We start from the raw sequence: 16,411 nt of genomic DNA, 5'->3' as shown, positions 1-16,411 counted from the left end.
AGTAGTTGCCCTGATGGCATCGTCACATACCCTGCTCTTACCCTGTGTGCGTTCTCCCTCGCCCACTTGCGCCCTCCGGCCGGCTGTCTCGTTTCTGCTGTGGTGAGTCTCTAAGTGTTTGCCATGCGGTGCAAAGCTTCTCTGACGTTCGCTCAACCTCCTGAGTAGCACCGGGGAAGACCGAAGCCTCTGTTTACCTGCAGTTTCAACCAGGATCCACTGGCGGCACTTAATTGTGTTTCTGTGTTTTCACGACGTTCGATGCCAAGATGTGTTTAGAAATAACATCCAAGTTCTTTCTGTAATCCCAGGTGCATCACAGGTTGAAATATAAACCTGACTCATAGATTGTACTTCCTAAGTACAGTGATACATTGATCTTTTCTTTTTTTTAAAAAAAAAGCCCTCAGGGATGCCTGGGTGGCTCAGTCGGTTGAGCATCCAACTTTGGCTCGGGTCGTGATCTCACTGTTCATGAGTTCGAGCCCCTCATCGGGCTCAGTGCTGACAGCTGAGAGCCTGGAACCCGCTTCGGATTCTGTGTCTCCCTCTCTCCGCCCGCCCCTACTCATGCGCGCGCGCTCTCTCTCTCTGTCAAAAATAAATACATTTTTTTTTTAAAAAAGCCCTCAACAACAAAAAATTCTTCAGTTGAAAGTCTCTAATACTTCTGTACTTATTTCAGTGATAATTAGTGTTCCTGATGGGGATTTTGAGATATGGCTAAATCCTAGGGCTCCTATTCAGAAAGATTTCATTTTATACCAGTACCCTGCTGATTATAATATGTTCTAATTCTCTGCAAATCGAGAACTTGTAAACCCCTGGGTCTCCTATTTCTCACCAGAACGACTAGCAGAGCATGTCTTCCGCTTCATTTGGCCGCCACGGTGGCTTAACAGTGATTCTCCTCCGATTTCCGGCTGGGGAAGAAGTATACACGGATTGCAGACCGGTCTCGTGTCCGGATTCAAACCGGTGGGACCCTCTTGACAGCAAATAGTAGTAAAACTCTCCTGTGAAGCCGTAAGAGAGTTTGAGGTGACGAGAGGGATGGCAGTGACTAAGTGAGTGACAGGCGACACAGATGGCAGTAACACTAAATAAGTCCCCAGAGCACACCCGTTTCACACCGTGTCACAGCTGGGCTGTGGCTCTGAGAGGCCATAGGTTTTCCTGTCCCCGCAGTACCTCTCTGCCGTTTTGCGGTCTCTAGATGGTGGAGGAGGCGTTTCTGACACGTAGTGTCCGTGCGGATAGGAAAGTTGTGCCCGGCGGTGCCCTGAACAGGTGTTTGGAAGCAAAGTGGCCGCCCCGGTGCTGTGGCTGCAGGCCGTGGCTCAGCCGGCCTCTGGCCCCACATCCTCGAGGGGTTCAGTGGCCTAGGTGTCATTTCACGCCGTGTGGCAGGTGCCAGCAGAAAAGGCGGGGGCCTGCGGGGCCAGCCTGCTGCCCCGGGACCGGTGTGTCGTAGGGCCGGTGCGTCAGGCCCGGCTCATGGCCGCTGGACGTCCCTTCGGGCCTTTCGAGTCTCTCCCTGCCTCGCTGGACCTTTTCCCATTGTGGCTGCTCTTCGGGCAGGAATCTCCTCTCGTTTGTGGGAGTCACGGAGGGCGGGGGCAGCATGCAGGTGGCGGGACCTCCGGCTGTGGTAGGTGCCCAGGTCGGCCGTGGGCAGCCTCTGCTCGTGGGCCCTTGGTACCCGTGAGCCTTGGCTGGTGCTCCGCCTTCTCCAGGAATGCCCTTCGCCCTCACCGGGGAGCTCGTCCTTCGACCCCTGCCCCGGAGGCCACCTCCTTTTGGAACTTCTCCCTGACCCTCACGGCGGCATCCTGTCCCCCGTGGCGGGCAGAATCAGCCACGGCCTGTCTTTGTTCCCGGCCCTTTGAGCACCGCTCTCACGCCCCTTCTCACCTGGGGATCCTGCTCTGTGAACCGACGGTGCCAGGCTCTTCCCACCTCGAGGAGTTACCAGGCACGTGGTAGGTGACTCGTGAGTGCTCGCTGCACCGCCTCCACCTTCCCGCCAGTGCTGCTGTTTACAGTCCGTGTGGCGGGCACCGTGCCAGCGTCTTCGCAGGTCTGGTCTGGCCATCAGGGGAGCCGGGAAGCGTCGTCTCCGTTTCCCTCGTTAGCAAATCGAGACCCCTCCAGAAGCCGAGTTCCTTGCTCGAAGCACAGCACCAGGGAGAGAGACAGCCAGGATTGCAACTTCAGGGCTCTCTCTCCTAGACCGCCTGGTGCCGTGACAAGCCTCTCTGGGCCTCCGTTTCCTCAAGTAAAACGAAGCGGAAATTCTCGCTCTGCCTGGCTCACAGAATTATGTAAGGAGTGTGGGAGACTCTTGATGCGAAAGTGCTCTGCAAATCGTAAAGCATCTCAGGGATTGATAGGATAGTAATTACATGTTGTCATATATAAAAAGAAGAAAAAGGGGTCGCTTACCCTAACTCTTTGTATGTCATCAATCTCTTTCTTTCTCTTAACTTCTTTCCCTGTGCTTGCTGAGGTGCTAAGATATCCCCATCTTAAAATACAGATACTTCCAGGGCGCCTGGCTGGCTCAGTCGGTGATGCGCCCGACTTCGGCTCAGGTCGTGATCTAGCGGTCCGTGAGTTTGAGCCCCGCGTCGGGCTCTGTGCCGACAGCTGTGCTGACAGGGTCTGGAGCCTGCTTCGGATTCTGTGTCTCCCTCTCTCTCTGTGTCCTTCCCCTGCTTGCACTCTGTCTCTTATCTCTCTCTCTCAAGAAGAAATAAACGTTAAAAAAAAATAAAAAACAACAACAGATACTTGCCCTCCCCTCCCCTGACCCTTGGAGAGACTGTAGCCCTTGTCTTTTCTTGCCAGACCTCCCCCAGCAGCGGTCCACACTGGATGCTTCCTCTTCTAATGGCCAGAGTCTGAGTCTAGGCCCGATAATCCGTCCGGCTGGTCTTCCCGAGGGCCCGGCCTCCGGCCAGTCATACAGTTCAGTAACTCACTTTAGCCCTCAAAACCCCACAGCCTCTGCACTTTGCGACATCGCTGGCCATTTCCTGTTTCCTAAAATTCTCTCTTCAGTACATGCCCCCGACTCCCTCTTACCTTTGTCATCCCCCTCTCATTTTCCCCTTTTACTTCTCTTCTCTAAATCGGCAGCTTTAGGAGTGCACTCAGGGCTCCGACACCCCGGCTGTGATCGGGAGCTCCTTTCCTGTCACGGCGGTTTGGGAGCTGTGGCTAAGAGTGAACGTGCAGTCTCCCTTTACTCCTTGAACTTGTAACAAGTCCTTGGGGAAAGGACTTCAGTACCAAGGTACCAACCAGAACCGTTTTCTCTCGACTCCCATAGCATTGTCATGCCGTTAGAAAGAAACCCTCAGCCCTTCTCCTTACTGCATGGAACTTCGGGGAGATGACTTCCCTTCCCGTAAGGCTTCGTGTAAATCATGTCACGTGGGGGTAATCATATCACCTGCAGGATTGTTTTTGCTCTTAAATGAGGTACATATACTCTGATGGGCTTATTAGTCCAGTGACACAGTGACAGTCGCTATCACCATCATCATCATCACCATCATCATCATCACCATCATCATCATCGTTGTGACCTAGGGATAAGTTTTGGTTTTGTCGATTACGTCGAGGGGGAAATGGACTTACTCGCCGTATTGAACCTCCTCTGATCTCTCATCATAATGAATCTTTGCATTCTAGACTCCGTCCTGTTTATTCCTGCCAGAATAGTGTTCCTACAGCACAGCGTTGCTTATTTCCCTCCTCCTCCGGGCTGCTAACCGTGGCTCCTCCCACACTGCATGCATTCTTAGAGACACCCAGTACGTGGTGCGAAATAAAGGCCTTTAGCTCCACCCCCCCTTTTTGGCACCCGGTAAAATTAACAAAAAGACCATCAATATAGCTACACCTACATCTGTATACAGTAAGAGAACAGATCGGGAGGGTGAAATAGGAAATGGGATGATGTGATAGCAGGAATCATGGGTGCTAATAGGTATTATTTCCAGTTGATGAACGAACAAATAAATGCTTACGTGTTTAAAAAAAATTTTTTTTTAACGTTTATTTTTGAGAGACAGAGACAGAGCGTGAGTGGGGGAGGGGCAGAGAGAGAGGGAGACACAGAAGCCGAAGCAGGCTCCGGGCTCCGAGCCGTCAGCACAGAGCCCGACGCGGGGCTTGAACCCACCAACTGGGAGATCTTGACCTGAGCTGAAGTCAGATGCTTAACCGACTGAGCCACTCAGGCGCCCGATGCTTAAGTGCTTTTAAAAGTGAGAGAGAGGGGCGCCTGGGTGGCGCAGTCGGTTAAGCGTCCGACTTCAGCCAGGTCACGATCTCGCGGTCCGTGAGTTCGAGCCCCGCGTCGGGCTCTGGGCTGATGGCTCGGAGCCTGGAGCCTGTTTCCGATTCTGTGTCTCCCTCTCTCTCTGCCCCTCCCCCATTCATGCTCTGTCTCTCTCTGTCCCCCCAAAAATAAATAAACGTTGAAAAAATAAATAAATAAATAAATAAATAAATAAATAAATAAATAAATAAAAGTGAGAGAGATAACCACCAGAGGAGGAAACATACATTGTTAACACCAAGTGACCAGAAAGAAAAAGAAGTTGCTGCCCACAGAGCCAAAGAAAGTATTAAAATGAACACAACAGTTACATTAGCAAGAGGGAGGACACTGCCCATTCTTATACACAATTGATAGGAATGTAAATTAACACAGACTGTGTTTTGGAGGATGATTTGTAATCCCGTGTAAAGACTTAAAATCTCAAACCGAAATAAAATAAATAAAATTAAATTCCCGAAGAACCTTTTTCCAGCATCTCATGCTCTTCGCAACAAGGTCACTTCTGTGATGGGTCCCGCAGGTAGGCCTGCCCGATGTGACGAGGCTGTTCGCCGAAGGACCATCCGTAGCAGAGATGAGCCAACAGCAGGCCAACTCGCTCGGGAGAAGCAGAGGCAGAGCAGTGCAGGGAGGGTCACGTGGGTGTGTTTCCCACAGGGAAGTCAAAATCGATTAAAACAGGGTTCAGTCCGGCTTCTTGTATCATCAGCATGTGTGAGCCATTCCAAACAACGTCAGGGAAAGGACGCCCCCTTTAAAAGGTGCAGCATTGGCCTTGCCTCCCCATCCGCGCACATCAGAGCAGGTGGCGGCCCAGAGGAGGCCTGGCAGACGCTTGTCATGGATGGCCCCCGAGAGAGACCCAGACGGAGCCTTGTGTACAGAAAGTGACAGTGTCTCACATCCTGTTTTTGTTAAACAAGTCCATTGCGGAATACCATGAATGGTATGAGTCTATTTGCATTATATACGTATGTGCTTCGTGTTTGTATGTATACCTGTTGTCCTGTATACGTGTGTACTCTCATACGCGTGTAAACATTTCTACACGAATAAAATCAGGATACACAAGAAATGGTTACTCTGCCCCCTGGATGATGGGCACAGTGAGCCAGGGGATATTATTGGAGATTTTTCTTTTTAAACAGGGAGTTTCTATGACTTTGTAATACATTTTTTTCTGACTCATTTCAGATTAAAACCATTTGCTTTTTAGCATTCATAATAATTTATACAGAAGTAGAGTTGTCTGTAGGGTATTATATAAACATAATCTATACTGAGATTTTTCTCTCCAAGCTAAATTGTCTTCCTGAATTTTACCTGAATACCACTTATGGATAAGTCAGGAAGCATTTTCAGGTTATTGACAGCCTGTGTTGTTGTTGGCTTTGCTGTGTTTCTTTTCTACAAACCTAATCGGATAATGTACATGTTTATTATAAGCTAACAAGGCTTAATTTTCAGGTATAGATTCTTTTATTCTCTTTTATTTACTTTATTCCCTTTTCACTTTTTTTATGAAGTTAAAGTGCACGTAATAGAAAACTCACTGTCGTGGCCATATTTACGTGTACAGTTCAGAGGTATTAAGCACATTCACACTGTTGCACAACACCATCCATCCCCTCACTCTTTTCCTGTGGTACCTCAGGAACCCTGTGCCTATTAAACACTGACTCCACATTCTCCTCTTCCCCCAGCCCCTGGCAACGGCCATCCTCCTTTCTGTCTCTATGATTTTGAGGACCCTGAGTACCTTATACAAGTGGAATCAGACAACGTTTGTCTTTTTGTGACTGGCTTATTTCAGTTCTCCAGGTTCATCCCATGTTATGGCACACTGCAGAATCCTTTTCTTTTTTCAGGCAAAGTAATATTCCTCTGTGTGTGTGTGTGTGTGTGTGTGTGTGTGTGTGTGTGTGTGTATCGCATTTGACTTATCTCAGTGGTAGACAGACAATTGGATTGCTTCCATGTTTTAGTTTTTATGAGTAATATTGTGAACACGCATGTACAAATATCTCTTAGAGACCCTGCTTTCAGTTCCTTTTGGTTGGTTGCATGTCAAGAGATGAAATTGTTGGATCATACGGTAATTTTATTCTTAATTTTTTGAGGAGCCATACTGTTTTCCACAGTGGCTGTGCCATTTTACATTCTCACCAACCGTGTGCAAGTGTTGCAGTTTTAACACATCCTCACCGACATCACTGTTTTCTGGTTTTTGTTTGCTTTTGTTTTTTGTTTTTTTTTGCATAGTGACTGTTTTAATGAGTGTGAGGTAGTTTCTCACTGCAGTTTTGATTTGCATTTGTTGCAAATGTTGAGGCAGATGTTGATGTTAAGTGTCTTTTCATGTGCTTATGAGTCATTTGTATGTCTTTGGAGAAATTTCAGTTCAAGTCCTTTGCCCATTTTTGAATTGGGTTGGGTTTTAGTTCTCTATATTCTGGATATTAATCCTTTATTCGCAAATATTGGCAAATATTTTCTCACATTCTGTGGGTTGCCTTTTTCCTCTGTGGATAGTGTCTCTTGATGTAGAGATTGTTAAAATTTTGGTGAAGCCCAGTTTGTCTATTTTTTGCTTTGTTGCCTTTGACTTTAGTTTCATATCTAAGAAACCATTGCCAGGGGTGCCTGGGTGGCTCAGTCAGTTGAGTGTCTGACTTCAGCTCAGGTCATGATCTCACAGTTCATGGGTTTGAGCCCCACATTGGGCTCTGTGCTGACAGCTTGCTCAGAGCCTGGAGCCTGCTTCGGATTCTGTGTCTCCCTCTCTCTCTGCCCCTCCCCTGCTCACGCTCTGTCTCTCTCTCAAAAAAAAAAAAAAAAGAAACCATTGCCAAATCCAGCATCACGAGGCTTTTATCTTATGTTTTCTCCTGAGAGTTTTGTTTTAGGTCTTACATTGGGGTCCTTGATCCATTTTGAGTTAATTTTTGTATATGGTGTTAGGTAACAGTCCACCTTCCTTCTTTTGTATGTGGATATCCTGTTTTCCCATCACGGTTTGTTGAAAAGACCGAATGGTCTTGGCCCCCTTGTTGAAAATCATTTGACTGTATATGCAAGGGTGTATGTTTGCCACTAGGCCAGTGCTACACTGTGTCCATTGTGTTACTTTTGTAGTAGGTTTAAAACCAGGAAGTGTGAGTTCTCTAGTTCTGTTCTTTTTCAAGATTGTTTTGGCTGTTTGGGAATCTCTTGGATTTCATGTGAATTTTAGGATGAGATTTTCCATTTCCACAAAAAAAGCCATTGGGATGTTGATAGGGATCCCACTGAATCTGTAGATTGCTTTGGGTAATACTGACACTTTCACAGTATTAAGTCTTATAATCCATGAACATGGGATGTATTTCCATTTATTTATGTCTTCCTTAATTTTTTTTAGCAGTATTTTGTAGTTTTCATTGTACAAGTCTTTCATTTCCTTGATTAATTCCTAAGTATTTTATTCTTTTTGATGCTGTTGTAAATGGAATTGTTTTATAATTTCCTCCTCACATTGTTTATCATGTATAGAAATGTAGCTGATTATTTTTGTATTGACTTTGTTTTCTTGCTACTTTGCTGAACTTATTACTTCTTATAAATAATACTACTAGTTAGTTCCTACATATAGGATTGTATCATCTGCAAAAAGATAATTACTCTGTCTAGAATTTCCAGTACTGCATTGAATAGAAGTGATGAAATCAGGCAACCTTGTCTTGTTCCTGATTTTAGAGGAAAAGCTTTCAGGTTTTTGCCATCGAGTATGATGTTTGCTGTGGGCTTTTTTATATTTGGCTTTTATTACATGGAGGTAGTTTTCTTGTATTCCTAATATGTTTAGTGTTTTTATCATGAAAGGGTGTTGAATTTTGTCAGCATCAATTTCTGCATCAATTGGGATGATCACGCAGGTTTTTCCCTCCATTTTATTGATGTGGCATATTACATGAATTGATTTTCATATGTTGAACTATCCTTGCATTCCAGGATTAATCCCACTGGGTTGTGGTATATGGTCCTTTTAGTTTACTGTTGAATCTGGTTTGCTGATATTTTGTTGAGGATTTTTGCATTGATGATCATCAAGGATATTGTCCTATAATTTTCTTTTCTTATAATGTCTTTGGCTTTAGTATCAAGGTAATGCTCTCTAACATAGAATGTTAGGTAGTACTCCTTTTTTAATTTTTGGAAAAAGTTTAGAGGATTGTTAGTTCTTTATTATTTATTTAAAAAAAATTTTAGGGGCACCTGGGTGGCGCAGTCGGTTAAGCGTCCGACCTCAGCCAGGTCACGATCTCGCGGTCTGTGAGTTCGAGCCCCGCGTCGGGCTCTGGGCTGATGGCTCAGAGCCTGGAGCCTGTTTCCGATTCTGTGTCTCCCTCTCTCTCTGCCCCTCCCCCGTTCATGCTCTCTCTCTGTCGCAAAAATAAACGTTGAAAAAAAAATTTTTTTTTAAATTTTAATGTTTATTCGTTTTTGAGAGAGCATGAGAGGGGGAGGGGTACGAAGAGACAGGGAGACACAGGATCTGAAGCAGACTCGAGGCTCTGAGCTGTCAGCACAGAGCCCAACGTGGGGCTCAAATGCACAACTACAAGATCATGAAGCTGGATGCTTAACCAACTGAGCCACCCAGGTGCCCCTGGTGTTAGTTCTTGAAAACTCATTAGTGAAACCATCTGGTCGAGGGTTCTTTATTAAAAGATTTGTGATTTCTGATTCAATCTCCTTACTGTTTATAGGTCTGTTCAGTTTATTGACTTCTTCATGATTTAGTCTGGTAACTTTTGTGTTTCTAGGAATATCCAGTTTTTTTGGTGTATAATTGTCCATAGTGCTGTCATAATTTTATTTCTGTAGAATTGGCAGGAATGCCCCCACTTTCGTATCTGATTTTAGTAATTTGAGTCTTCTCTCTTTTTTCCTTAGTCCACCTAGCTAAAGGCTATCAATTTTGTTGAGCTTTTCAAAGAACAGCTTTTGGTTTCATTGATTTTTTTTTCTGTTCTCTATTTCATTTATCTCTAATCTTTATTTCTTTCCTTCTGCTAGCTTTGGGATTAGTTTTTCTTTTTTCTAATTCCTTAAGTTGTAAATTTATGTTGCTGATTTGAGATCTCTCTCTCTTTAAAAAAAATTTTTTTTTTCAACGTTTATTTATTTTTGGGACAGAGAGAGACAGAGCATGAACGGGGGAGGGGCAGAGAGAGAGGGAGACACAGAATCGGAAACAGGTTCCAGGCTCTGAGCCATCAGCCCAGAGCCCGACGCGGGGCTCGAACTCACGGACCGCGAGATCGTGACCTGGCTGAAGTCGGACGCTTAACCGACTGCGCCACCCAGGCGCCCCACCTCTCTCTTTTAAATGTAAGCATTTATAGCTATAAATCTCCCCCTTAGCACCACTTTTGACATCTCACATAAGTTTTGGTATGTTGTGTTTTTATTTTCATTTATCTCTAGGTATTTTCTAATTTCCTTTGCTATTTCTTCTTTCTCCATTGATTGTTTAAAAGTTTGTTGTTTAATTTCCACAGTTTGTGATTGTTTTAGTTTTTCGTGTTTTCTCACGTCATCTTGTTGTGACCTGAGAAGATGCTCTGTATATCTGTCTTTTAAAATCTATTGTGATTTAATTTGTGGCCTAACATATGGTCCGTCCTGTAAAAATGTCCCATGTGCATGTAGGAAGAATGTGCTGCTGTTATTGGATGGAGTGTTCTGTATATAACTATTAGATCTTGTTGGTTTATGGTGTTAAGTCTTCTGTTTCCTTATTTGTCTTCTGTCTTGTTATATCCGTTATTGTAAGTAGGGTTTTGAAGTCTCTGTTATTGTAGAACTGTCTGTTTCTCCCTGCAGCTCTCTCCATTTCTGCTTCATATATTTTGATGGCCTGTCATTGTGTACATGTTTTTAATTGTTGTATCTTCTTGCTCTATTGAACCTTTGACGCATTGTGCCTTCCTTTCTCTTCTAATATCTTTGGATCTAAAGTCTATTTAGTCTCATATTAGCATAACCACTTCTGTTCCCTTTTGGTTACTACTTCCATGGACTATGTGTTTCTGTCCTTTTCTTTCAACCCATTCGTCTTTGAATCTCAAGTGAGTCTCTTATAGACAGCATTTAGTTGGATCATGTGTTTTTATCCATTCTGCCAATCTCTGTCTTCTGATTGGAGAGTTTAATCAATTTACATTTCAAGTACTGATCAGAAAGGACTTATTTCTGTCATTGTGCTATTTGTTTTCTCTGTCGCTTATAGACTTTTATTTCTTCATTTTCCTCATTTCTGTCTTTTTTGTGTTCAGTTGATTTTTTTTTTATAATGAAATGTGTATATTCCTTTGTAATTTTCTTTTGTGTATATCCTATAGTTATTTTCCTTATGGTTGCCATGAGGATTATATTTAACATCCTAAAATTATAACATTTTAATTTTAACTTACAGCAGTTTAACTTCAATAACATATGAAAAGTGTCCTGCACAGCTCTGTCCCTACTCCCTTCAGTGGTTGATGTCACAGAATTACATCTTTACACATGTGTGCCCAACAACATAAACCAACAATTCTTTCAACTGCATTAGTCTCCTCATTTATGTAGAAACTCAAAGATTTAGAGTTACAAACCAAAGTTACAGTAATATTAGATTTTACATTAATGATTTTTTTTTTAATTTAAATGTATTGGTTGGTCTCTTAGGTCCTGTAGAAAACAGAAAATACAGTCACAAACCATTGTTACAATAATACTAGCTTTTGTAACTTCTCATGCATTTACCTTAATTGAGATCTTTATGTCTTCATATGGTTTCAGTTACTGTCTAGTGTCGTTAAATTTCACCTTGATCATTTTTTTGCTGAGCAGGTCTAGTAGTCTTGAACTTCCTCAGCTTTTGTTTATCTGGGAATGTCTTGATTTCTCCCTCACTTTTAAAAGATAGTTTTGCCAGATATAGGACTCTTGATTGAGTATTTTTATTTTAGCACTTTGAATATATTGGCTGGCCTCCCAAAGTGTCTGATGAGAAATATGCAGAAAATCTTATTGAATATACCTTGTATGTGATGATTTGCTTTTGTGGCCGCTTTTAAGATTCATCCTTCATCTTTGGCTTTTGAAAGTCTGATTATTATTTGTTTTGGTTTGGGTGTCTGAATTCATTTTTCTTGGAGTTTTTCGAGCTTCTTGGATATTTATATTCCTGTCTTTCTTAAAATTTGGGAACTTATCAGCCATTATTTCTTCAAATGTTTTCTCTGCCCTTTTCTATCTTCTCCTACTGGGACTCCCATGATTTGTATGCTGGTCCTTTTTATGGTTTTCCGTTGGTCTCTAGGCTCTCTTTACTTCAATCCTTTTTCTTTTTGTTCATCAGCCTCTATAATTTTCATTCTCCTGTCTTCATGTCACTGTTTCTTTCTTCTGCCTGCTCAAATCTGCCTTTGCTTCCCTTCAGTGAATTCTTCAGTTCAGTTATTGTGCCTTTCAGCTTTAGAATTTCTTTTTGGTTTCATTTTAGGTTTTCCTGTCTCTTTATTGATATTTTAATTTTGTTCACACACTGTTTTCTTGACTTTCTTCACATCTTTCTTTAGCTTTTGAGCATCTTTAAGACAGTTGCTTTAAAGTCTTTGTCTAGTATATCTGCCATTCAGTCTTCTTCAGAGACAGATGAATTTGAATTATTTCTTTCCTCTGCGTAGGCCACACTTTCCTATTTCTTTGTATGCCTTGTGATACTTTTTTGTAGTTGAAAACTTCTCTAGTGTTTGCTGGCTTTTTAATTATAATTTTAGTATATTGTTTTTGTGGCTTTGCTTGTTGTAGTCCGTTTCTCTGCTGGGGATCAGCCTGAGGTGTAAACTTAATGTTTTCTCAGGTCTGTTTTGAGCCTTTCTGTGGACATGTGCAGATACTTAGCAATTTTCCTCATACGTGCAGTTGCTTCTGAATGTCCCACTCTTTGATATCTGGTTTTGAGGAGGGGAAAAGAGAAAAATGAAAGAGGAAAAAAAAGCGTGAGTCCTTTATATCTCCTGGAAGTCACCTGAGCTGGAGGGAGAGGCTTGCAACAGTGGGGGGGGGGGGGCCGGGACAACAGTGGCTGTCTGCCTGTCCGCACCTCTGGGATCAGAGGCAGCAATCAGCCCTCAGAGCACAGATCCCCGCCGTTTGGGGGACAGAGTCCTTTTTGCCCACCCTAACCCCACGAGCTGTGTGTATAAGCTGCTCCAGGAGCAGGTGTGCAGCTGTCTGCCCTGTGGCTGTGGATGGGGAATAGGTAGGTGCTGCTGTGCTGGGAGCTCAAAGTGACCAGTTTGCACTCCGGGCCTTCCCCTGGAAGCTGAATGCCTTCCACAGACTCCAGAGCTCCAAAATAGCTACATCAGACACATTCTACGAGCGCACTTGTGGTCTAGGTGGGAAGACCGATTGCTGGTGCTTCCTGCTTGGCATCGTCCCAGAATCCTCTCTTTTTTTTTTTTTTGTTTTGTTTTGTTTTTGTATTTATTTTTATTTTCAGGCAATCGAAACGTGAATTATGTTTAAAAAAATTTTTTTTCAATGTTTGTTTATTTTGGGGAGAGACGGAGAGAGCATGAGCAGCAGAGGGGCAGAGAGAGAGGGAGATACAGGATCCGAAGCAGGCTCCAGGCTCCGAGCTGTCAGCACAGAGTCCAACGCGGGGCTTGAAGTCACAAACCATGAGATCATGACCTGAACTGAAGTCAGACACCCAACTGACTGAGCCACCCCGGCGCCCCATGAATTATGTTTTTAAATCAGATTTTCTAGCTTAGAGTGCTGTGTGGTTAATTTTTATTTTTGTTTATTCGTGTTCTGTCTGTGGTTTGCACTTGACCTTTTGATTTTTTTCTTTAAGGTCAGTCTAGATTGATTCAGTATCATCACACATAAGCGACTCCTTTATTTTCCATAAAACTAAGTTCCATTTTCATATTTCTTTTGTTCACCCAGACAAGTGACATTTTGAGCTAGTGGTGCCAGCCCTCAAATAGGGACCTTCCAGTTAGCCACAGCCCTTAGGACGCTCCACCCGATGTGAACATCTGGGCTGTATGGCCTATAAGAGCTCTTTTCCTAAACCATTAAGTTCAAACGGTGGCTACTACATTAGGAGCCGCTCAGTTACTGCTGATGGAAAGCCAGTTCAAGCTAACGGACCCAGAAGACGGATTGGTGACTCATGTAACTGAGAAATCTCGGGGCCGAGTTTGGAAGCATTTGCCACCAGGGCTCTCGGAGTGCTGAGGTTGGCCAGGCCGAGGCCCGGCGCGTGTGGCTGCCACGGCAGGGTGCGTGTGTGGGTGTGCAGCGTGGCCAAGTGTCTCCCGTACGGAAGAGGGTCTCTGTGATCAGCAGACAGGGCGCAGGTGGGTGCCTCCTCCGTTCTCCCTCCTCATCAGCTTGGTGACACTTACTGAATGTTTGGTCTCTTCGCTTCGTGGGTTAACTCATCTGAAACCTCCATGCCACGTGAAGTCGGTGTGGTCCGATCCGTCTTCACAGGTGACCAAACTGAGACAGTGTAAAGGAAGTAATCCACTTAGGGTCACTTGGCAAGTGGCATAGGGTGACGCTTCAGACTCAGGCCTCCTGGTTCCAACCTGGTGCAATTAGCCAGTACCCTCTCCTCTTTCTAGATACAGAAATTCTTTTCCTCACCGCCCAAACTTTAAAAATACACCCCACCACACATAGTGAAACTCTCGCACGTTCTAGAAAAAGGCACTCCCGTTCTACCCAAAGTCACGTCGAGGCGGGGCCCCCAGAGGCGCGGCGGGCAGAGCAGGGAGTTTATGGCGGTGCCGTCCCCCGCTTCCCTTTGCTTCTCCGTCTCGTGTTCTTCTGGTTTGCCCGTGCTGCTCAGAAGCATTTTCTGGAGCCCCGGTCCTCCAGTTTGTGTGTTTTCCCAGACCCATCCGGTTCCTCTGGATCCTAAGGTCACTTCTGTTCTTTAGACGATCTTAGTTCTGTGTTCCGGTTCCCCACAGTACTGCCCGGGACGGCTGTGGAGTCCCTCCACTGGACGGGCGTAGCAATAGCCTTGGCGTTCCTGATTACGTCCCTTTTCTCACCCCCTGAGAAGGTATACGTTTTGTGTGCCCTTTTGAACATCAACTGTCCTAAAATTCAAATGTAAGGAGACTTCTTTTTTTTCTTTTTTGTTAAAAAGTATTTGTTTTGAGAGAGCGAGAGCACGAGTAGGGGGAGGGGCAGAGAGGAGAGAGAGAGAGAATCCGCACCGACAGCTTGGAGCCTGACACGGGGCTCGATCTCACGAACTGTGAGCCAAGATCGAGAGTCAGACGTTCAACCCCCTGAGCCACCCAGGCGCCCTCAAATACAAGGAGACTTCTGCCCTACCTTGAGTAAAAGGAGCCAAATTTACCTCCTGCCTGCAGGACTAAACACAGTCTGATCCAAAGTATGAGGCAGTGATGCTCGGATGTCAGCCCACGTTCCCTGAAAGAGGGAAGACAAACAGGAGACCCCTGTAGGGGCCCCAGCTCCCTTTTTGGAGGAACTTCCAAATCGTTCCAAAGACGAGCCGCGGGGTCGGCAAGGGTCGTGCTGGCACAGCCCCTGATTAGAGCCGGGAGGCCGTGGAGGCCAAGGCCCTTGAGTCCAGAGGACAGAATCACAGAGAGGGGAGCGCTGTGTGGACAGCGAGGACAGAACCATAGGAAAGGAGCCAGACGCCCGTCGCGGCAGCCCACGCACAGCCATGGGTTCTTCACGGTCCCGTGGGCCGGAGCAGGAAAAGCCGACAACCTGTGGAATGGCAGGAAGGGCCCTGCCTCATTAGCGCAGCAAACGTAGGCCTGCCCTTATCCTGGCTCCGCTCCCTTCTAAGGCCTGAAAGCGGGCTCTTCTCTAGTTCCTATTACACGTACATTACCTCTTTTGTAACTGTCCCACAACTCTTTGGGTCTTCTCGTCTTCTTCATCCTTTTTCTCTCTGTGTCATACCCTTGGAGGTTTTTATTGACCTTTCTCCAAGCTCACGGATGGCTTCCTCGGCCATGCCCAGTCTCCCGACGAGCAGGACAGAAGCTGCCTTCTTCTGTGTTACGTTGTTATGTGTCTCTAGCGTCTCCTCTTGATTCTTTTTTTTTTTTTTTAATTTTTTTGACGTTTATTTATTTTTGAGACAGAGAGAGACAGAGCATGAACAGGGGAGGGGCAGAGAGAGAGGGAGACACAGAATCCGAAACAGGCTCCAGGCTCCGAGCTGTCAGCACAGAGCCCGACGCGGGGCTCGAACTCGCGGACCGTGAGATCGTGACCTGAGCCGAAGTCGGCCGCCCAACCGACTGAGCCACCCAGGTGCCCCTCCTCTTGATTCTTTTTTAGGACTTCCCTCTGGCTGTTTACACGACCCATGAATCTTGTGTATTTCCCTCGACCCCTTGGCATGTCAATCATCGCCGTTCTGAATTCTCAATCTGGTTATTCTAACGTCTCCAATGTACCTGAACGTTTGTTCTGTTTCTTCAGGCTGTAGCCTTCGTCTTTGATCGTGACTTGAAATTGTTTGCAGAAAGTTGGGTATGATTTACTCACTGGCTACGAGTTAGTGAGGCTTTGTGTGCTTTTATAGTGGCTGCGGTAGCAGAGGCCAAACTTTTTCTTTTATTTTTTTCCTTTTCTGTCTCCCATGTTGTGTTTGGGTTTCCCTGGAGACTTCTACTTAATAAGGTGTGAGATGTGCAGTTTTTCAGTTGTATTCTCCTGTTATTTTGCAGGATCCCCACTTGCCCTGGTGGTGAGGGTGTGGGGGAGGGATGCCTTCTGTAGTCCTGTGATCGGGTCTCAGTCTGTTATGGAGCCTGTGCCCCTGGGCTCTGACTTTCACAAGTGCTTTTCAGTTCCCCTTTTCTGCTTTCATGAGACAGGGGGATTGGGTTGGATATCTCTTTTCTTCTAGGTAAGTTAGGCTCTGGTAAGATCGTTTCTTTTGAGGCCAACCTTATTAAGAATAACACAGTGCCCTGGTGTATTTCAAAATGCCAATTT

The 16,411-nt window shown here is 45.1% G+C and overlaps 1 protein-coding gene and 1 long non-coding RNA gene across 6 annotated transcripts in view; one reads left to right on the top strand and one right to left on the bottom strand.

Annotated features, from left to right (window-relative positions):
• MIPEP (mitochondrial intermediate peptidase) overlaps positions 1 to 16,411 on the top strand; it is a 164,773-nt gene that overhangs the window by 37,650 nt on the left and 110,712 nt on the right. The window lies entirely within an intron of this gene.
• On the bottom strand, positions 9,358 to 9,819 carry LOC121012739 (uncharacterized). The gene is made up of 2 exons (XR_005782265.1): positions 9,713 to 9,819; positions 9,358 to 9,479 (listed from the first exon to the last, which is right to left on the bottom strand). It is a non-coding gene; the product is annotated as an uncharacterized LOC121012739 (long non-coding RNA).

The sequence above is a fragment of the Herpailurus yagouaroundi genome, unplaced genomic scaffold (genome assembly GCF_014898765.1).
Source record: "Herpailurus yagouaroundi ecotype Mexico unplaced genomic scaffold, PumYag 197, whole genome shotgun sequence".
NCBI lineage: Eukaryota > Metazoa > Chordata > Mammalia > Carnivora > Felidae > Herpailurus > Herpailurus yagouaroundi.
Note: the sequence above shows the minus strand (reverse complement) of the source record. Positions and strands in the feature narration are given on the sequence as shown.